A 23920-nucleotide genomic window follows, 5' to 3' on the forward strand; every position below is an offset into this window, starting at 1 on the left:
AAGTGGCTTGTCACACTACTGAGCTACGAGAATAGGCCACTAATTCAACTACTGCAGCTCTAATTCTGAAATATCAATATTTACATTTTTGCCTCCACTGTTGTTTATTGCCTTTTTTTCCTATGTAACGGATTTTCTGAACTGGCCTGACCCACCCAATCTCATATTGGCCCCTGTGGTCTAACCAGTCCCCATTACAGTGTGATGTCTGGTGGTGCACCTGTTGGCAACAGGACTCCTGAGTCTCCCGCATGATGTTGTGTTCGGGATTGCCAACCCAGACAGGCAGCTGAGGTAGTGTGCTGAGTCCTACCTATATCCAGTGCAGCGCCTCCACCTCATCAGGATCCCAGCGTCCGCTTGTGGATGGTCCTGGTGAGGAACTCCTCTGTGGTGCAGCCCCCTGCGTGATCACTCCACACTTACACACGAGGGTATCTTTCAACAGGAACATCTTTATTGGCACGGTGGGCCAGCTGCCCTCCACAATGGGTGAATTTAGCCCTCCATTGTTCACCGTACTTCCCTTTGAAAGGTATAGTCCTCCTAATGTAGGGATTCCCTATCCCCGCAGGGATATCTCCCTGTGACCAGGTCCCTGGTCACAGTTCCAACACTGTCCTTCTAACAGCTTCTTAACTCCTCCTCCATAACTCAGCAAACACTCTCTTACTCTCTACTTCCAACTCGCTAACTTTTGATCAGTGCTGTGCCTTATGTATCCTCTGGGGCTGACACAACTCTGACATCACTAACCATGGAGTCAGAGCCTGTGACCACTCCCATCCATACATAGGGCACTTCACCAGGGTGTGAGGGCAAACCTCCATAATTACTGCTGGCATGCCCATAACTTACCAGGCCTTACTGTCAGCAGGAGAGATGACTGCAGCCATTTTACAACATGGCTACACCTGTATACCATTTCTGTTTATTTTTTCATATTATATTAATATATCTTTATAGTTGATATTAAAAAGGGGTATTGAGAGTTACAAATATGCATTTACCAAATATTAAAATTACACAGTAATAATTATGTACCTGTTAAAGCACAGTGGAAAATTGCATGAAATAAAGGAATTATAACTATTAAACTATCATTAATAAAGTAATATGTGTGTCTATCAAGTCATTATTTTATTCATGTGAAGGCAATATCTTTATGTGCATGTAAAAGATAATGTAAATATAACTTAGACTATAGTCACAGAAACAACCAGGTAAAAAAATGCTGTATATATTTTCAAATTCACCATAATATAGAATACTAATATAAATCATAACATTTCTATCATGATGGGATGGAAAGAACTTTATGATTTTGTCAAGTTCAATTAAAGGTTCTTGAACAAACCCTGACCCCATTATACATGTTACAATGATTTCTGCTCTGTTCTTATGTTACATTATTAATATACAGTATGTACTGTCTATAACAGCTAATGAAAACACATAAAGAGTAATTTATTTCAGATCATAATAAATTTAAGATGATCTGGTTTGTATAATTATGCAATATTTACTTAGAAAAATAAATAGTAGATTAGTTTTAACAATGTTAGGATATAGACAAAAAGAATAAAGAGTGCACAGCCACTTTGTGCGCACTTATTTATTTTTGTTTTTATCCTGTAGATGTATGTATTCTGTATGTTGTTGAACCAATATCCATGAAGAGTAGCAGACTGGAAGTGGCCATTTGAATTTTTATGAGGCTGGATGAAATTCCATTAGACTGAATTTATCACTAGCACTTACTGTATTACCATTTTTTAGTTTTTAAATCACTCTTGCTCACTACTGTATAAGTGATTCCATGCCAAGGGTCAAATAAATACACACTTTTTTCCCATTACCTATTCCACTTCGGCAACTATTTGGTTTATGGTCTGTGAGAGCTTTTCATTGTATTTATTTATTTATAAAATGTTTTACCAGGAAGTAATACATTGAGCATTACCTCTTGTTTTCAAGTATGTCCTGGACACAGTTATGATAACAATACTGGGTTATATTGCATGAACAGGGTTATACTTTATACTTAAATAAATTTCATGAACAGTTAAAGATAATATACTGTATTTTATAGACGCATTATATAGAATAGATTAAAATGTGAAACAGCTGAAGTCTTGAAAGAATTTAGATGGGTGGTGTATTTGAGACTCTGTGGACTCTCAAAGAGTGTGGAGGAGTGGATAGATTCTTTATTGAACCTTGAGACCGTGAACAATCTTTTGGAGTCAGATCTCAGGTGATAAGTGCTGTATGTGGTAGGGGTGAGGAGCTTGTTCAGATAGGCGGGTAGCTTGTCCAGAAAGTATTTGAAGGCAAGACAGGAAAAATTGAGGTTAGGCCTAGAGTCTGTGTGTCAAAGTTATATTGTAGGACAAAGCGGCATATTGAGTTGTAGAGGGTTTCAAGTTTGCCAAGGTGAGTTAGGGGTGCTGTACTGAAACTTCAGATTCAGGTTATATATCTACAGTATATTGACTTGCCTCTATTGTAATGAGGTTTCATTTATGGATGTTCTTTTTGGGTAATTCTATAGTCTTCTTAAGGATAGACTATTGTACGATATATGACTTTCTCCGTCAGTATTTGCTTAGGTAATTTGAAGGTCTTTGACTTTTGCAAGGACTTAATATAAGAAAATTCAAGGTTTCTCATCACGTATGTCAATTTAGGTAATTTTTGAGCATCCTACTAAGGGTATAATATTGTGCGATTCAAGTTTTTCATTCCAAATATCTTACCCAAGGTAATATCTAGTGATTTGGCTGTATCCTAAGAATATTCTATTATATGATCTAATAGTTTCTCCATATGTAAAAACTTGGACAATGTCCAGATTCTGTAATACCTTTATACGCTTAACAGCTTAATATTTAAAATTGATTTTTGTTGTATAGATTTAATCTTCAACGAACATACAAGCATCTAAACGGTATTAAAAATGTATGTAAACAGGAACCTCAATGATATACTTTATATATATATATATATATATATATATATATATATATATATATATATATATATATATATATATATATATATATATATAAAATCAAAAAATAAATAGATGATACAGTTCTGTGGCTAACGAAATGCTTTTATTTGTGCGAGCTTTCGAGATACACTGATCTCTTCTTCCGGCGATGTTACAATGAATGAAGCAAGGATAACTTAAAAACAGTGTCTCTTGGAATGTTATCTGTGCTTCTCCTTCACCCGGTGTGGATGTGTTTTATGGCTAGAGGTGTCAAAGGGTAACTGAAAGCAAGTGAAGAAAGAGTGTGTATGTGTATCAGTGTGAATAAAAATGAATGGAGAGCCCACAGTATAAACAGTGCTCTACACAAGGTGTGTGTGGAGTGAGAGGGATATAAATGGTGTGGGTGGGTGTGGAAATGTGAGAGTTTGTAGCACAACTAAGTGTGTGTGGATACTATGTGGTCCCTATTGGTGTATATGGATGGAAAAATAAGGAGTATTAGTATGTGTGAGAGACAGCTGTGTGTGCATACATATAGCACAGTATGTACAGACATGGCCTTTAGCGCTCATGGGAAGAGAGTTCGCTAGTGTCAGTAATGACTCATAAAATTTCGATCTCTGTTTAGGCCACTGCTAAGTGTCCCGAACAGTTGCATAAATTTGTATTCATGCAACCGTCTCTCTTTCGGGGTTTTAAGATTACCTTTGAGTATGGCAACCCTCAGATCGTTCATCTTATGGCCAGAGTCAGAGAAATGTTCGCCAACAGGACTGTCTCTTGTTCCGCGTGTGGTGCTGTGGCGATGCAGGTTCATTCTCTTGTTTAGCCCCTGTCCTGTCTCACCTATGTAGTAGCAGCCCCATGGGCATTTCATGCACATGATGAGGTACACGACATTGCTGGAGGAACAGGTGAACCATCCTCTGATTTTGTATTCCCGATTCTTGTGTGGTATTTGTATTGTGTCCGCTGTGTAGAGCATTGCGCAGGTTTTGCATCTTGGGTCCTGGCATGGTTTTGTCCCGCATTCAGTTGTACTGCTGAATACTTTACTCCTCACCATAATATTCTTGAGATTATGGGGTTGTCTGTATGATAATAAGGGTGCTTCAGGGAAGACCTGTTGCAGTCTTGTATCTTCCTGGAGGATGGTTGTAGTTTCCTGGCGATCTTGCGTAGGTCTCCTAGGTGTGGGTTATATGTGACCACCAAAGGAACCCTGTCACTTGTCTCCTTCTGTTTGTATTCAAGGAGATCACTTCTTGGTATTCTGGTGGCTTTGTGAATTTGCTGGTCTACAATTCTGTGGTTATATCCACGGTTTATAAAGTCTGATCTCAAGGCTTTAATCCGCTGGTCTCTGTCTGCTGTGTCGGAGCATATCCGGTTGTATCATATGGCTTGACTGTAGATGGTTGCATGTTTCGTGTGTGTCGGGTGGAAGCTGTTGTCCCTCAAATAGCTGGCTCTGTCTGTAGGTTTGCGGTATACAGAAGTCTGTAGTTGGTTGTTCTTTATAGTAATGGTGGTGTCTAGAAAATGTACTTCATCCGGGGAATGGGTGAGTTTGAGGTTGATGGTCGGGTGGAAAGTATTGAAGTTGTCATAGAACTGTAGGAGGTCCTGTTCGCCAGAGGTCCAAATAAGGAGGATGTCATCGATGTAGCGAAGGTATGTAAGGGGTTTCAAGTGACAGGTGGACAGAAAGTCACTTTCCAGTTTTGCGCAGAACAGATTGGCATACTGTGGCGCCATCCGAGTACCCATAGCAGTCCCGGTTGTCTGGAGGTATGTGTCATTTCCAAATGTGAAGTAGTTATGGGTCAGAATAAATTCAATGCATTTAGTCACTGTCTCTGTGAGTGGCTCCTGCGATCCCAGAAAGTATCTGCAGGCCTGCAGATACTTTCTGGGATCGCAGGAGCCACTCACAGAGACAGTGACTAAATGCATTGAATTTATTCTGACCCATAACTACTTCACATTTGGAAATGACACATACCTCCAGACAACCGGGACCGCTATGGGTACTCGGATGGCGCCACAGTATGCCAATCTGTTCTGCGCAAAACTGGAAAGTGACTTTCTGTCCACCTGTCACTTGAAACCCCTTACATACCTTCGCTACATCGATGACATCCTCCTGATTTGGACCTCTGGCGAACAGGACCTCCTACAGTTCTATGACAACTTCAATACTTTCCACCCGACCATCAACCTCAAACTCACCCTTTCCCCGGATGAAGTACATTTTCTAGACACCACCATTACTATAAAGAACAACCAACTACAGACTTCTGTATACCGCAAACCTACAGACAGAGCCAGCTATTTGAGGGACAACAGCTTCCACCCAACACACACGAAACATGCAACCATCTACAGTCAAGCCATACGATACAACCGGATATGCTCCGACACAGCAGACAGAGACCAGCGGATTAAAGCCTTGAGATCAGACTTTATAAACCGTGGATATAACCACAGAATTGTAGACCAGCAAATTCACAAAGCCACCAGAATACCAAGAAGTGATCTCCTTGAATACAAACAGAAGGAGACAAGCGACAGGGTTCCTTTGGTGGTCACATATAACCCACACCTAGGAGACCTACGCAAGATCGCCAGGAAACTACAACCCATCCTCCAGGAAGATACAAGACTGCAACAGGTCTTCCCTGAAGCACCCTTATTATCATTCAGACAACCCCATAATCTCAAGAATATTATGGTGAGGAGTAAATTATTCAGCAGTACAACTGAATGCGGGACAAAACCATGCCAGGACCCAAGATGCAAAACCTGCGCAATGCTCTACACAACGGACACAATACAAATACCACACAAGAATCGGGAATACAAAATCAGAGGAGGGTTCACCTGTTCCTCCAGCAATGTCGTGTACCTCATCATGTGCATGAAATGCCCAGGGGGCTGCTACTACATAGGTGAGACAGGACAGGGGCTAAACAAGAGAATGAACCTGCATCGCCACAGCACCACACGCGGAACAAGAGACAGTCCTGTTGGCGAACATTTCTCTGACTCTGGCCATAAGATGAACGATCTGAGGGTTGCCATACTCAAAGGTAATCTTAAAACCCCGAAAGAGAGACGGTTGCATGAATACAAATTTATGCAACTGTTCGGGACACTTAGCAGTGGCCTAAACAGAGATCGAAATTTTATGAGTCATTACTGACACTAGCGAACTCTCTTCCCATGAGCGCTAAAGGCCATGTCTGTACATACTGTGCTATATGTATGCACACACAGCTGTCTCTCACACATACTTATACTCCTTATTTTTCCATCCATATACACCAATAGGGACCACATAGTATCCACACACACTTAGTTGTGCTACAAACTCTCACATTTCCACACCCACCCACACCATTTATATCCCTCTCACTCCACACACACCTTGTGCAGAGCACTGTTTATACTGTGGGCTCTCCATTCATTTTTATTCACACTGATACACATACACACTCTTTCTTCACTTGCTTTCAGTTACCCTTTGACACCTCTAGCCATAAAACACATCCACACCGGGTGAAGGAGAAGCACAGATAACATTCCAAGAGACACCGTTTTTAAGTTATCCTTGCTTCATTCATTGTAACATCGCCGGAAGAAGAGATCAGTGTATCTCGAAAGCTCGCACAAATAAAAGCATTTCGTTAGCCACAGAACGGTATCATCTATTTATTTTTTGATTATTGAAGCTCGGCTAACACGGTACTGATACCTCTACATGTATATATATATATATATATATATATATATATATATATATATATATATATATATATATATATATATATATATATATATATAAATATGTAAATATAACTGTATGCTCATCTGCATGTCTAAGGCAGGTCTGCAACCCCGCCCTTCACCATTATCAACCAGCACACAGCACTTCCACTGCAGCAAGGGATTCTGGGAAATGACATGCAAATGAACACGCAGTGCCACTTTTTGCTTCAAAAAACATTTTTAACATGGTTCCCTATAGGCTTAAGCTTGCTGCATGGTCACAGCTTTGAGCACAGCCAGGGTATATATATATATATATTTTTTTTTATATATATATATACTTTTTGTGTTTATGATTTTTGTTATTCTATTACAAAAATTGATAAATGGGTCTAAAGCTAATTATTCTTATTTTCTATTGTCATATTGATTTGTATTAGTAGATTATGTGATTCATGTTTTTTTCATTTATTCTTTTTCCCTTTTTTTTTTGCATCTATTGAATGAATTATGTGTATTCGTCATTTGTTTGTTTGTTTGTTGCCAGGGTTACCACCACTGTTGCGTCATCATATGTCGTCCGTGGTCTCTCTCTACCATGGGGGATTTTGTGAGTGATGATCAGGGGCGGAGCTTCAGGTGGCGAATCACTACAAGTGCTGGTACACTCGAGGAGAACGCTACTCTTTGACAAGTGCTTTGCTGCATGAAACGCGTCAGAGGTTCTCCTCGAGGTTCCTGTCGTTTTTGTATGCCACAGTGACTACAATAAAGTACTCGTTTTAGTGACCCGGCAGTTATCAGCTTTTTTTGGCACGTCCATATACTGTATGCAGTGCACAGCCGCATCTTCCTGTGTGGGAGAATTCTTCTTTGGGTTGCTGTACCATATACTATTTGTTCCCATAAACTATAAATGGCATTAGCTGTCTTAAGGAGAATGTGTTCCTATAAAGTACACCTAGTTTGGCATAGGTTTAGAATGTTAGGGTATCAATATGCAACCAAATGTTAAATGGAAGTCAAACCATATGCCCAAATATTTAAAACTAGTGAAATGGCCTTCAATGGTGTTAGCATTGGTTCTGATCTGTAGCTCCATCATTGGTATCTTTAGAAATGTATCTTTGGTCCCAGATACTATTGTTATCGTCTTGTCAGTGTTTAAAGACAGTTTGTTTGGGAAATCCAATTTTCAAGTCTTAAAACTTCAGATTGAAGTACGTGTCCAAGGTTAGAGAGGCTAAGGCTGTGTGCATATAAGATAATGTCATCTTCATACATGTACATTGAAGCTCCCTTTCCAAGTGTAGGTACAGATACAGTGCTATCTAATTTCCCTTTGGGCACAAGCAAGTGTCAGGATCGCCGCCAGGCTCCGCCCCCAGCACGCGTCACGCGACTGTACCTCTGGCACTCACAGACCGCTATCTGTGCACACGCAGCTGCGCAATGCTTCATCCGCGGAGGCGCGCCCCCGCAGTTTCACCATGGCACCCACTCTGCGTCGCAATCCTCGTATGCGCGCACGCCGCGCGCCAACGAACACTAGCAGCATCAGCTGTGTTACACCAGCAGCCAATCCTGCACTACCCTATCGGCTCATGGCTTATGTGTGAGGTCATCATCTGCTACTTCCTGATTGGTGCTTTCCCCTTTAAATGCCTTTCTGTTTCACTTTCACTTTGCTGAACATAAACACTGTTGTGCTGTGCTCGCTGCTTCTTGGATCTTGCCTGTTCCTGTGCCTTGCCTGACTCGTGTTGTGACCCCTGCTTGTACCTGGACCTATCTCTTCTCTACCCCATGACTTCAGCTTGTTATTGGACCCCCGCGCTCTCTTCTCCTCGACTCCGGCTTCGGATAATGACCATTCGTCTCTCTCCAACCCCGGGTCACGGCAAGTACCACGGCTTCCCCGAACTCTCCTACCCCGACCCAGCTCCACGACTCCGACTACTCATTCCGGACCTGGCTCCGTGGTTGTAGGGCGGCGGTTATATACATCCCCACCTCAGCCCCGCGGTCTAGTCCTGTTTGTGGTAGGCGCAGCGTGACAGCAAGGTTCTGATGAACTGATCCCAATCACAGCTCCCTCGCATTCAAAAGCATTTTAAACTGGCTGCTCTGAAGGGATTAATGGAGTGGGGATCCCTGCTTCTGAATGGAACTCCTACTATGGTTATCCTACCAGGCTGCCACCAGTCTAAGGCTGAGTCCATGGTGTGGGAGACCACGTGGATGTGTCCGCACGGGGTGCATTCAGATTGGCTTAAGGCAGTGATCGCCCTCATTGACCGTGCAGGTGCATGCCACCGTGTGGGCAATGGCACCATGGCCCGGGCCTTAGAGCTGCGCAGAAAGATCAAAGAGAAGCAGTCCCTTTCTTTGTGTCTCCCCGCACAGCCCTTACAGGAGATCGCACTATTTCTATTATTATTTTTAGTACATAGGATTGAAGCAGGGAGTCTCTGGAGATGAACCGCATAAATTTCAGAATTCAGAAGCAGGGACCCCTACTGCGTTAATCTTTCTGGGAAATTCCCTCTGTGCTGGGCCTTGATTGCGCTTGGCTGCGATCATGGCTGCACATGAGTTGTGGTCTACCCGCTCCAAGTGCCGCACAGAGAAATTTGTATCGCATCAGTAGATCATTAATGAAAACTCAAAAGAGTACGGATCCCAGAACAAGAGGTTGGAGTTAGAACCCGACATAGACACATGTTGTCATGTATCTGATAGGTAGGAGTGAAACCAGTTTAAAGTGTGTTCCCCCTATTCCAGAGCATGGGAGCTTGTTTAAAAAGATAGCATGATCACCAGTATAAAAAGCCTTTGCACAATCTAGGAATATTGTTGAACTCCATAAAGACAACTACAGAATAATGGTTCATGTAAATTGTGAAAGAATCATTAATGGCTGAGAATTGATATTTCACTTTGATCCTTTTAGATATTTCTTTGGATGTATGGAAATCTTTTATTTGTACAAAGTTTTGACCCACGGCCGGGGCCATGGCTTTTATTGTATGTTCATCCATGATCTGTGAATCCTATGTAGCCTAGCATCCGGCCGCTACTTATTTCCCTTGGCCTTGCCAGTGTGAGTCCTGTTAGGTACAGGCAGTGGTTGGGTTAATTCCTTCAGAAGGCCTAGTGTGCTATTGAAGTCTTGGATACACTTACTGTCCAAGGGTGGGCCTAGCAATAACTAGAGAGGGTCAGCCTGGGGGAGGTATGGGCTGGGTGACAGGTGCAGATGTGACACCTGTCAGTATCAGATCTGCACTGTTATGGGGCAGGTTTAGAAGCCCAACCCCAGAGTATATAAACTTTCTCTCCCCCAAGAGTGGGTGTGTCTCTTTCCTCCCCCCTGTGGAGTGAACAACAGCTACCCTGTTCTCCATAATGGGATGCAGGAGGAGCACCATAGAGAAGGAAACTTAAATTGGCCTCAAGCCTTAAAGTAACCTTCTAGGGGAAGCAAGAAAGGAATGTGCCTGTAGTAACAACTACTGATGCAATAAACACCATGGATATAAATTACCAATAAACACCATATGCAAGTGTGATTCACTGTCTTGGGATATGAAAAGGTGTCAGCATGGACCATCGTACTACTACAGGATCCTCGCTAACTGGAGGTGCTGCCAATGATTAACGTACCCTGTAAACCTGTCCTGATGTTCCCCACATCCTCACGGAAGTACTCAGCCCTCCTGTTACCTCACAGGTATGCACCACATAACACAAAATACCTTAGTAACAGACCAGATCTCACTTATGGGGCTACAAATGGTAAATGGTAAATGGTAAAGGGGCTACAAATGAGGCGCTGCTAAGATCTATTCTCACAGGACAGGTTTACCAGCAGAAGAAATCATAGAAAGAAAGTGTGTTTTCAGTTCCAGTGCTAAGGATCACAACGGGAAAGGTGGGGTGTCAAGGGGATTTTCATCTACCGAGAACTGCAGCCTTCATTGCCCTAAAGGATGTTTTGGTTGGGACAATAAGCTACACTGTCCTGTTCTAAGTCACCCTGCGGGCTGGCACATAGGGTGTCTGGAGGGGGTGTCTAATTGTCGCGGGACAGGAGCCCCTGAAGGAGACTAGGGTGTCAGGGTTCAGACCGGGTGACGTAAAAGTATTGATAGGTATCGTCTGAGAGAGGGGGGACCTTGACTGTAGGTCAGAGTTGCCCAGAACCTCCGTTTGAGGAGTTACCACCTTAGTAGTAGCAAGTTTCAAGCACAAAATATCGCAGAGAACTGGACTGTTTGTCAGCAAGTGGTACTGCACCGACACACTTTATTCGAGCAAATACCCAGTATGTACCTGGCAGATACCTGGAATGCGCCGCTCCTCACCTCTGACAAGCCCCGTTGCGTTTGCCTTCCCAGCCTGGGTTCATGCCTGGCTGACGGGCGGCTGATCTGTTAAATGATAATGATTAGGATTTATTAGGCTGCAATGCTTTGCATGTCAACCAGATGGCATAAATTCATGAATTGTAATGCAGTATATATATTTATACTGTGCAGTATTGCAGCCAGCGGGAATAAAATGCTTCAATCCCTGCCTTGAAAATAACCCAATGCACTCGGGCAGAAAACAGTCACAAACCTCAATACACCCGGGTATACCCGAATTCGTGGGACTAGCCGAACTCGAATAAAGTGTGTCGCCAGTGTATGTGCTTCACAGGGGTTTTGCCTGCCAGGGGAATTCTTCCCTACAGAGAAAATACCTAACACCGTGTGCGATTACAAAATGGAGGTCCCAGGGGACAGGGAGCCGCATGGCATTGTACTACCAACAAAATGGCGATTGCCGTCACACCCGAGAAGTTGCATGTTTCTTTTTGCAAAAGTGCATGCAGTTGAAAGTTTTGGCTGGTACTCAGTTTGCAAAAAACAGTGCGAACTGCTGAAACCCCACCCCTTATTGCTCATGGAGGCGACCACTGGGGCGGATGAGGAACGGCCGATGCCCATCCTGGTGAGTACCGTCATACCTAAAGCCAGCATGGACCATTTCATGGATCATGATAGGGCCCTGGGTCACAGGAAATCTGTGGATCCAGATATTACAGCTATCTTTGCGGTACCTGGTAAGAGCATGCCTCTGACTGGGGACAGACCGATACTTGTGGGACTTTAAGGCCTTAGCCGCTACCAGTACCACATCACAATTGAATGAGAGGCCCAAATACTCCAGAAAAGAGCTCATCATTGTAAGAAGACCCTAAAGCATTCTACTGACTGGAGGGACTGGGACTTTGAGGTGTGCTCTGAGGGGGATGACACCGAGGAGAGTGAGGTCTACCATGGGGGCAAATCGACTAAGTCATTTAAATCAGAGACTTTGGGGTATCATCCAAGACTACTTCTGGTTCTACACAGGCTGCCCAAGTAAAATATTTGCAGCATACTGGTAGTTCATTGGCTGGGTGACGTCACGTCCGGTCTACATCCGGTATATCAGAGTCTAACATATACGGGTATGTTACTCTTTGAAAAAGCCCAATTGCTGGGTGAAACGCATTAGAGGTGCAGGGGTATGCCTCCCCTCCTCTTTTTAACCATTTGTCAATAAAGGATTCCTTATACAGCACAGTGCAGCCTCAGAAACTTTCTTCCTGCATCGTGGTGCCCACTGATTTGCCTCTCCTCGTCGGTACAGGTGCCTGTTCTATGCCCAAGTAAAATTATTGCCTTGGTGGGATCCCATGTTTCAGGGATGTGTGCCCTACGTGCACAGGACTCGGTTCCTGTTAACACATGGAGACATAGTGGACTACTGGTGGGCTGAGGGGGAGTTTAGTCCAGTTTAGTCCAGAGGAGACGGGTGAAGCTCTTAGATGCAGAGATAAGGTTGGGAATTGTACAACCCAAGGGTGTGGTATTTAGATTCTGTGAGCTACCAGTGAAGGAACCACTGTTCTGTATTTGCCAGGCCAGGCAGAGGGTCATAGGCTTACTAAGATCAGAAGGGCTGAGCGTCATATAGTACAGAGGTACAGACAGTCACACGGATTCAAATATCCCTATGTTCCAGAGCCCATAATGAGGAAAATGGAGGAGAACAGGGAGTAATGGCTGATAGACGTAATCAAAGCTTAAATTACATCCCACAGTAAGAGCCTGTTCTATAATCTGGAAGAGCGTATTGCATACCTTGTAGGGGTATTGAAGGTGCGAAGGTCGATCTACATGGATAGAGTTGAGTTCATATCAGAATGACATTCCAATAGAGTATTCTCGGTCACGGTGCCTGATATTAATGGTACCCTAGTGATTAAGCCTGACCCACAGCACTACTATTAGAAAGTAGACAGGTTCTCCATGTTGGGAGGGACCAGGGTCAATACTGACCTACGGCTTTATGATTGTTATCATCCTATGGATGCTGTAATATCACTGTGTTTACAGAAAGTATGCTGTATCAAATGTATATCATTGTGATTATGCTACTGTTGATAACTTGGTTGTTGTTCTGTATCAGGTTCCAAAGCGAAGGATGGTACACCACATTTTGGCTCTAAGTAGGGACCATTGGATTCAACCAGAGGGAGAATGTAGCCATGCCTGGTTTGGCTACCAGTCTGCCCTACATGTCATGCAAGCCCTGGTAACAGTGCAAGCAGTGACAGGACCAATCATGGGGTTTCCCCACAAAAGCTGCTCCCTGGAGTGACAGGGGAGGAGGTTGGACAAGGCCTGTGTTCTGCCAAATCCTGGCTTCAGACCTTGTACCTTCCTCCCACTGTACTTAAGGGGTTGCACCACCAAATTTAGGCAGTTGTCTCTACCATTGAGAGAGACAGGTAACACACAGGATTGCCTGCGCATTGGCATCCCCTGTTTCTCTTCCCCTTGGGGGAGATAAGGAGATTACCATTCACCTGACCCTTATAGAGTGTCAGGGAAGAGTAAGGACTGCTTCAGGGTCCCTTTATCTGGAATGGATGTCCAGGGACCATACGGAAGTTGGAGACCTGCATTGAGCTATATTGCGCAGAAGTCTGCGTGATACTGTGTATGCAGAGGAATACACCGGTTCCAGTTAACTATAACTCCTAACTTATGTGCAATCTTTCTGAGGGGAGTGGAGTACGTTTCTTCGGTAGGAGATTGCCTCCATACATCTGGAGCCTGAGCAGATGGAGGCACTGTGTACCCAGAGATAAACAATGAATGAATCCACACGTTCCCACTACCGTCGGCGGACCACTCAGAATCCTGTGAGCCAACAGGTAGCATGCACTATACACCTGGTAACAGAGGAATCTCTCAGAGGGTGGGAGAAAACCTGTTACAGATGTATCAGATCATTTGAACAGCGGGGGTCCCTGCTTCTGAATTCTGAAATTAATGTGGTTCAGCTCTGGAGACCCCCTGCTTCAATCCTATGTACTAAAAATAAAAATAGAAATAGTGCAATCTGCTGTAAGGGCTGGCGGGGAGAGACAGAGAGAGGGACTGCTTCTCTTTGATCTCTCTGCGCAGCTCTTAGGGATGGGACCCGCTGCACCCGGCGGTGCGGGCGGCCGCATGAGCGTTCCCCACCAGAAGGGGAATCCTCCCAAGTCGGTCCCAGTCCCCCCTCGCTGCACAGCTCACTACACGCTGTGATGCATCAGCCGCTAGGGGATTCAAGAGAATTGTAATCCCAAGCGGCGACGCGTCACATGGTGTGGCTGTGAGCCAATGAGGAGGGGAGGCTTCGGGGAGCGGGGAGGAGAGTGTGGGGGGAAAGCAGCGATTTTAAATAAACTCTGCAGCACCAAGAAAGTCCCCCCTGCTCCCTCCCACAGACTCTCTCCTCTTGGGGGGGGTCCCCGTCCAATTCCCCCCTGCTCCGATGCAACCCAACCTGTGTGTATATGTGAGTGAGTGCGTGAGTGCCTGTATGTGTGTGCCTGAGTGCGTGAGTGCCTGTCTGTGTGTGTGAGTGGCTGAGGAGTTGAGGGGCTAAACAGCTGAGGGGCTGAGGGGCTGAACAGTTGAGGGGCTGAACAGTTGAGGGGCTGAACAGTTGAGGGGCTGAACAGCTGAGGGGCGGTCCCGCCCCCTCACGTCATGGCCGCGCCCCCCCCTTCATGGCAGCGCCCCCCGACCTGTTTGGCCACGCCCACCCCGCTCGCAAAAATGATCCCTTTGGACCGGAAAAAGCCCCAAGTGCCTCTCCACGCGCCGCCTGTCTGCAGTGCGGGCGCGTGGTCTGAGGCAGCCTGGTGGCAGCCTGGTAGGATAACCACAGCAGGAGTTCAATTCAGAAGCATGGATCCCCACTGTGGTAATCCCTTCAGGGCATCCAGTTTAAAAGGCTTTTGGGTGTGAGGGAGCAGCGATTGGGATCTGTTCATCAGCAGCTTGCTCGCGCCCAAAGGGAACTTAGATAGCACTGCATTTGTACCTACACCTTGAAAGTGAGCTTCACTGCATACGTATGACGATGACAGAATCTTATATGCACAAAGCCCTAGCCTCTCCGATCATGGGCACGTACTTCAACCTTATGTTTCAAGACTGGAAAACTGGATTTGTTTAGGACCTGATCCCAAGCCTTCAAAAAATCCTCATCCTGTAAGTGATGGGAAGGGCACAAGTTAACCCATAGTCATCTTGGTATTATATTGGTTCTCTAGTAATTTTGTAGACTAGAGATGATCAAATCCTTGAAAATGCCCCTTAAGATCTCTCTTTATTGTTTTACTTGGACTACTAATATTGAAGAAGAAAATACTCTCCAACTCCTTTTCCATTAATTACAATCATTTTTCTTTGACAAAAAGCCAGCCATTTTAATATGAAAATACATTATTAATCAAAAATATATCCCAACAATCTGACGTGGAAACGGGGTAGAAAACCTGAAAGTGGTATACAAACTACTAAACTTGTGGAGATATTCCTTGTTCAAGCTGTATCATGAAGATGCTATCACAGGATTCAGTTAAATTGAAGCCTGATAAATAAAGTGTAGAGGAGAGAAAGTAATCTCTGGACTGGAAACACAGCTCTAAACACTCAAATGTATTACATAGTAATCACTAAACCATAATCAAATAATAAAAAAAAATTAATATCAAACTCTAAATAACAGAGTAGTGTTACATAGTGAAACTTAACATTTAGTAGGGTAATTTAAAATATACTGTACAAGCTCAAACAAATAAATTAGAAAAGCTAAATAGTGTCCTTTAAAAACTAGTTTATGAATTAAAGATTACTTGGTTTGGGAAATTATGCTGTAGTCTATTGGCAATACAACCCCACAAACAGAAAGGGCTCCAGTGCACAGAATTAAGATTCACAGAAAAGCTACAAAGGGAACACATTACTTTCTCTCTTCTGCACTATATTTATCAGGCTGTGATACAGCGTAATCCTGTGATAGCACCCTAATGATAAAGCTTGAGGGAGATATATCTCGTCAAGTTTAGCAGTTTTTTAAACACAAAAAAACCCTCAAACTACATAAGACCTGCCTCAAAAATAACTGTAATTATTTGGTTTATATTTGAAGAACAAAACTCAATAGAAATGTCCTCCAAAATATTAATGCAGTAGCAGCATACAGTATATGTAACATATTTTATTCTTTGAACTGTATTTAACTAAAATAAACATAACAGGTGTAGCCCCTTTACTCCCACCCTAAGTGAGATTTGGTCTGCTAGTAAGGTCTTTTGTGCGATGTGGTGCATACCTGTGAGGTAACAGGAGGGCTGAGCACTTCTGTGATGATGTGGTGATTATCAGGACAGGTTTACAGGGTACCTTAAATGTTGGCAGTGCCTCCAGTCAGCGAGGGGTTTCCTGTATTAGTAGGATGGTCCATGCTGATTATTATGGTCATGCCTTGAAGTGGCTCGCAGGTTTATAATGCTTTGGCCAAAGGGTTTAACGAAATGACCCTTTTTTCAAGATATATATATATATATATATATATATATATATATATATATATGTATTTCACTGTGCATTTTTGTCATATTTGAAGCAGCTTTGGGCTTCCTTTGTGTGTTTTTTTGTAGTATATAGTGCCACGCTCAGTAGCACTCCTTTTGACACTTATATACATATATATATATATTTTGTGGTAATTTTTGGGGTTTATATGAGCTTACTGGGTATCTGTGTGTTTGTTAACCTTTTCATATCCCAAGACAGTGAATCAAATTTGCATATAGTTCCATGGTGTTTATTGGTGTTAATCAGTAGTTGTTAAAGCAGGCACATTATTTTCTTGCTTACCCTAGAAGGTTACTTTAAGGCTTGAGGCCCATCTAAGTTGCATTCTGTATGGTGCTCCTCCTGCATCCCCTTATGGGTCACAGGGTAGCTGTTGTTCGCTCCACAGGGGGAGGACGAGACACACCCACTTTTGGGAGAGAGACCGTTTATATACCCTAGGGTTTGGCTTCTAACCCTGCCCACATAACAGGGCAGGTCTGATACTGACAAGTGTCACATTTTCACCTGTCACTCAGCCAGTACCTCCCCAGGCTAGGCTCGCCCTTGGTTACAGTAAGTGTATCAAGGCTGCAATAGCACACTAGGCCTTCTGAAGAAATTAACCTATACACTGCCTGTACCTAACATGACTCACACTGGTAGGGCCCAGGGAAATAAGTAGCAGCCGGATGCTAGGCAACAATCTCCCCCAGGTGAAATTCCAATGCCCCCGATTGGGAATACAGTATGATCAACATCAGCAATACTGTACCAACAACCTGGTAATTACCTGGACACAATATGCATTACATGTGTATACATTTATTACATTTCAACACAATAGTACCATGACAATATCCATCCCCAGCTGGAACCTGGATCTAATGTGAGTGGTATTTGGACTACCACAGTAGTAGTGGGCCAGATCAGGCTTCTTGACCATAGTGACCTGACTATCAGGTACCATTACGGAATAGCATCACCTTCTCCCAGACAGATATATATTCTACTCTGTCTAGGTGGATGTTGCAGCCCACGACCCACACCTTGAGTAGGTGTTTTGCCCTATCAAATTCACAAGACTTGGATCATCTGGTAGTGTTAGATAAGTGCTCTAGTATTGTTTCCTTCACCCACTCCATCCTGTGTTCTTCTGCACACCTCATAAGGTTCTCTGGGAGATGTGGATACTCATACCCATCTTGCGAAACATTTGTACTTGAATTCTCAGCCAAAATAGTGACCCTTCCCATAAAGGTGTTTCTATACTCTCTTCCTTAACTATAGATGTACTGAGCACTGACCCTAACGTGCTATTCTTATCTGTCCTCAGATACTGGATCTAACAGAGATACATCATCCTGTTCCACTTGATCCCCCCAATACAAGGCCTTCCCCACAGTTAGTACAGGCAGGTTATTACATTTCACATTACTACTTGGGGCCATGGGACTCACCAGGGACATGGGCAGAGGGATCAGGGTTTTTATACTAGGACTTGGGTCGGTATGGGCAGACAGAACAGATTGGGGCAAAGTGGGCAAAGCGGCCATTCTAACGTCTCTGAAGAGAAAACGTTTGGGAGTCTCCCCAGAAATGTCCACAGTAGGCTTAGTTGACCATGACCTCTAGCCTTTAGAAATCGGACTTCTGCTATGGCTGTAGTGTCGAGAGAGTCCTTCGCTTCCTTCCGCTCCCTGCAATGAAGGAAGAAGGGGTTCACAGTGGGCCAGTCACTCACCAGAGGGGTAGCAGCAGTGTAAGGAATCCATACCTTAGTTTACTGCTTACCTTGCCTTACAGACCTGTGCAGTACTGGAACACTTCCCCTGATATCTACTGCAGCTGTGCAAGCTATTACTGCAGCCCCAGCCTGGGTTCAGTCATTAGAGCAATGCTCTCACACGCCCCTTCTGCTATTGGTTCGCTGACCTTTAAATACAGCTTTCCCACAATGCTTCTCTGCCGAGCATAATCCTTCTTGGATGTTACATGTGTTTTGCCACAAGCCCTAGGCTTGTTATCTCTCGTTAAGTTTCCATGTTCCATGTTCCTAGTTCATGTTCCTGGTTCCTGGGGCCTGCTGCTCTCTCAGTGTTGACTTCAGCTCCCTGTGTCCTGAGGCCTTCTGTCCTTCCATGGCAGAGGCCTGACTACTGGATCCTGGGGCCTGCTGCTCTCTCTCTATTGCAGAGGCTGTGTCCTGGTTCCTGTGCTGAAGCAGAGGACTCTTCAGTGTTTACTTCAGCTCCCTGTTTCCTGAGGCCTGCTGTCCTTCCATAGCAGAGGCCTATCTACTGGTTCCTGGGGCCTGCTGCTCCCTCTCCTTTGCAGAGGCCGTGTCCTGCTTCCTGTGCTGAAGCGGAGGATCTCCAGTGTTTACTTCAGCTCCCTGTTTCCTGAGGCCTGCTGCCCTTCCCTTAGCAGAGGCCGGTCAACTAGTCCTGAGGTCTGTAGCTTTCTCTCTCTCCTTGCACAGACTCGTTCTGGACTCTTGCGCTGAAGCACTGGTTTACCAGTGCTGCCTGGCGGTGTGCCCACTCCGGTTTGCCTACCCCTTCCGGAGACCGGTACCATGGGCCATGGTCGCCACACGCGCAATACTCGCTCCCGTCCTGCCGCTTCTACGCTGAAGCGGAACCGCTTTGATTACCTGTTGCCAAAATTCCACCTGGATAACGTTCTCCCTGATGTCTCCAATCCTGACCCTGGCTTGTCCACTGACTATGCCGCCTTCTCCAGTCCCGACCCTGCTATGTACGACGACGAACTACGCATTCCAGATCCGACTACGTGGTCTCAGGTCGATGATTATACAACCCCACCTCAGCCCTGCGGTCCGGTCTTGGTTTGTGGCGAGCACAATCGTGACAGTATGCTCGGCCCCACAAACTCGGACCGCCCTGTGGTGAGGGCTGGTATGTTTCTATCCGAAATCCTGTCCCGGAATGCCGACCAGTCCCAGTTTGAAAACCAGTATCTGTGCGAAATACTACCCCTGATTGAAGATCAGTTTATGTATGAAGGTTTAACCCCTTTGCAAAGACAATGCCGTAATGATCTCATTATTAAGGCTTACTGCCTCAAGGAATTAAAACAGTCTCTGGCCGCTTGTGTTCGCTCCCCTGGTTCCCCTTTAACCTGGGATAATGTGTACCCTTTGGAACTGACCGACGCCCAAGAGGCACTCTATGCCCTGGCCTTATCATTGGACATTCTAGTAGTACAACAGGACTCCCTCTGCATGTTGGCTGAGGCTCAAGATACGCTCCATGTACTTTCCTTAACATTGGATATTTGCATAGAAGAACAGGACCCCCTCCTCGCCAGCTACGCTGCTGGTCAGTTCCCCTGTACTGCCAGTCTTATTGCTAAGCCTCTGGGGGTACCTCCCTCTCCAAAGAAAGACCAAACTGTCCCACTATCACTGCCTCCTAAGGTAGACGCAGCCACAGTCTCTAGTCCTGATTGCACCTCCCGCTACTTAGACCCCAAGGATATGTCTGCCTTAACCCCTGCTAGTCAGGCCTATGAGTTCCCCACTGTAAATCCCTGCATTCCCCAGGTCAGTGAGTCTCTCCTAGCAACAGAGAATGAACACTGTTTGCCCTCTCTTTCTAACTCTGAATTTCTAAGCTCTGTCCCCGAGGTTATTTCTGTTTTAACCCCTGCTTGTCTGCTCTATGAGGGCCCCATTGTTATCCCTTGTATTCCGCAGACTAATGTGAGGTCCCTAAGGTATGAGGCTGAACCCCCTATGACTCCACTTTTGGAGGCTAGCTTCTTTTTTTCTGATTCTCAGGCACAGCCTTACTTAACCTTTGAGGTTTTTTTCTGTAGTAACTCCTGTAAATCCTTGCTGCCCCCAGGCTAATGCGTCCTTTCTAGCATCAGAGACAGCAGAGGTTGCACTGAATGACTCCCCTAAGGTGGCGAAGTCCTTGGATATTCTTTGCTATAATTCCCCTGCTTCAGCACAAGTTTCCGCTGCCGTGTCCCCGGAAACTTCTGCTAAAATACTGATTCCAGTTAAATGTATTCAAGTACCAGGTTTTTCCCTAAGCCTGTTCGCAGAATCCCCACTCCCAAGTATTTCATTGACCCAGTCTGTCACTCAGAGAGCTGATATCCCTGCTTCAGCGCATAGTCCCCTTGTCATGGAATCTGTAGTCGTTTCTGGTTTCCCAGACACTCCTTCCCAAGTACCCATTTCACACACCAGCACAGTTGGGGTTGCCCCCCTTGTACTGTCTGTGTTCTTCTCTTCTCAAACCCTAGGGTTAAAAGCGAACAGTGGTCTTTATGCCCCTCCTGAGGCTCAAGTTGTTGTGTTCCCAGGAACTTTTGCTGACACACTGCTCCCACTCAAAAGTGATGCATTTTCATATGTGCTAGCTAGAAGCCTGTAGACAGTTTCCCCCCTCTCTGAAATTTGCTTTGTCAGTCCCGCTACTCAGAGAGGTAAAATCCTTCCTTCGGATTCGGAATCTCTTTCCATAGAGACTGTCCTTGCTCTTGGTCTCCTTGATGTCTCTGTCCAAGAAACCCCTCCAGAGATCAGGGTATCTGTCGTCGTCCCCTTAGTACAGTCAGGGACCACCCTGCCTACATTACAAATTTAGGTGTTTAAATCTGAGCTATTTTGTTTTTCTTTCCTTGCTAAGCCTCAGTCCCTTAGCACTGCATCTAAATGTGCTCCAGCAGCCGTTGGGTTACTTGGAGCTAGAATTAAAACTCCTGTGTTAAAAGATAATTTCTCACACATGTCCAGCAAACCTAGAACTTCCGTTATTGATTCTAAGTCACTTTCCACTGCATCTTATTTTTCCACTATTCAAACCCAGACACCCACATCACTGACTAGCAGTTCCGGTATCAGAATTTTTGCACTAGTAAACATACCTATTTCTGTTTTTGTCTTGACAAGTACCCCTGTTGTTAGGGCCCTTGCAGTTTTTGATAAGACTCTTTTTACTTCTAAGATTTCTGCTATTAAGAGTTTCCCCGGTTTTAACTTACCGCTTATTGTCTCTTTAACTCCCATCATTAATCCCCCACTACCCGTCACTGACTCCCAGGCACCAGCTCCAGACGCTTGTTCTCCTACCAGTACCCCTGCAGTGCTAGGTGTTCCTGTTATAGATTCTGAGCATCCAGCTCTGGATTCTATTCCTCTACTCGCTGCTGCTCTTGTAGTCTCTCAGGTCCCTGTTACTGAAGTACAGACTCCTGATGTTACTGTAGCTCCCCTCCCTCCGCTACCCTTGCACTGCCTGATTCTCAACTTCCAGATATTAAAGTCCCAAAGCCTATTCCTACTCCTACTCCTATGACAAGTATGATGCCCGTGGAGTTCATTGCAGCAAGTGGTCTTCCCCATGCGCTTGTTCTAATCTCTGCAAGGACCAGCGTATCTTCCTCAGACTCTGATGCCATATCCGAAGTAACCTTTGCCGTGCCCCAAATCTCCAGTGCGGGAAGGCAGTTTCTTTTCACTGACCATTCGGTGGTTCCTGAAGTACCCCAGATTGACTTTGAGTATGAGGTTTCTCTCCCTATTGTCTCTAGAACTTTACACGCTGCCGTTGACTTTGTGATCTTTACTCCCCCGACAATACTATCTCTCGCTGAGGTTCTACAGTATTGGGGAGTTCAACTGCTGATTGCTTCTCGGCCTCTGCAAACCTATGGTTAACCCTCTCGGAACCTTCTGTTTCACCCGTTATTACCTGTGTGTTGGAAATACTCAGTACGTACCCCAAGATTTCGGTCCCTAAACCTGGTTTACTGCTTGCCTTGTCATCTTCCGTACCAATACCTGGCAATGCTCCCACCCACCCTATGCCCTCACTGACCACTACCTGGAAGACCTCTGGAAGACCTCTGGAAGAGAAGATCCCCTCAAATTCCTACGTATAGATGTCAGAAAAGACTTTGTCTGTCCGGAGGGTCGCCCTGTTATACTTGATCAACTATCAGTGCCGCTTGTCCTGAACTCTGGTACCATTACTAGGGACTGGGCTCCCAGCGGGGGTCCTTCTGCCGTTTCTGCTCCAGAACCCCCTGGTTCTTCTCAGCCTTGGCTTTCCAAGTCATTTTGCATGGCGAGCCACGTACCAATGGTTTCTTTACCACCACTCTCATTTCCTAGAACAGTACTCGTCAAGGAACTGCTCGTTTACGGATCCCCTTCTCGCCTAAAGTACTTTAGGAACAACTGAATGTCCCCGAAACCCATGGATGGCCCTGTCAGGCCGCAGTTCTCACCGGGGGGTGGGGGTACGCAAAGGAGTGCCACAAGTCTCTGGACCACAACTCTACCCCCAATCCTACACAGTTCAGGAACAAATCCAGGTCCCCCAACTCTATGAGTGGTCATGTTCGCCCAGAGGTCTCACGTGAAGGGGGGGTAGGGGTACTGTAAGGAATCCATACCTTAGTTTACTGCTTACCTTGCCTTACAGACCAGCACGGTCCTGGAACACTTCCCCTGATATCTACTGCAGCTGTGCAAGCTATTACTGCAGCCCCAGCCTGGGTTCAGTCATTAGAGCAATGCTCTCACACGCCCCTTCTGCTATTGGTTCGCTGACCTTTAAATAAAGCTTTCCCACAATGCTTCTCTGCCGAGCATAATCCTTCTTGGATGTTACATGTGTTTTGCCACAAGCCCTAGGCTTTTTATCTCTCGTTAAGTTTCCATGTTCCATGTTCCTAGTTCATGTTCCTGGTTCCTGGGGCCGGCTGCTCTCTCTCCATTGCAGAGGCCGTGTCCTGGTTCCTGTGCTGAAGCGGAGGACTCTCCAGTGTTTACTTCAGCTCCCTGTTTCCTGAGGCCTGCTGTTCTTCCATGGCAGAGGCCTGTCTACTGGATTCTGGAGCCTGCTGCTGTTTCTCTATTGCAGAGGCCGTGTCCTGGTTCCTGTGCTGAAGTGGAGGACTCTCCAGTGTTGACTTCAGCTCCCTGTGTCCTGAGGCCTGCTGTCCTTCCATGTCAGAGGCCTGACTACTGGATCCGGTGGCCTGCTACTCTCTCTCTATTGCAGAGGCTGTGTCCTGGTTCCTGTGCTGAAGCGGAGGATCTCCAGTGTTTACTTCAGCTCCCTGTTTCCTGAGGCCTGATGTCCTTCCATGGAAGAGGCCTGTCTACTGGTTCCTGGGGCCTGCAGCTCCCTCTCCTTTGCAG

This window comes from Ascaphus truei, chromosome 1 (assembly GCF_040206685.1).
Source record: "Ascaphus truei isolate aAscTru1 chromosome 1, aAscTru1.hap1, whole genome shotgun sequence".
Lineage (NCBI taxonomy): Eukaryota > Metazoa > Chordata > Amphibia > Anura > Ascaphidae > Ascaphus > Ascaphus truei.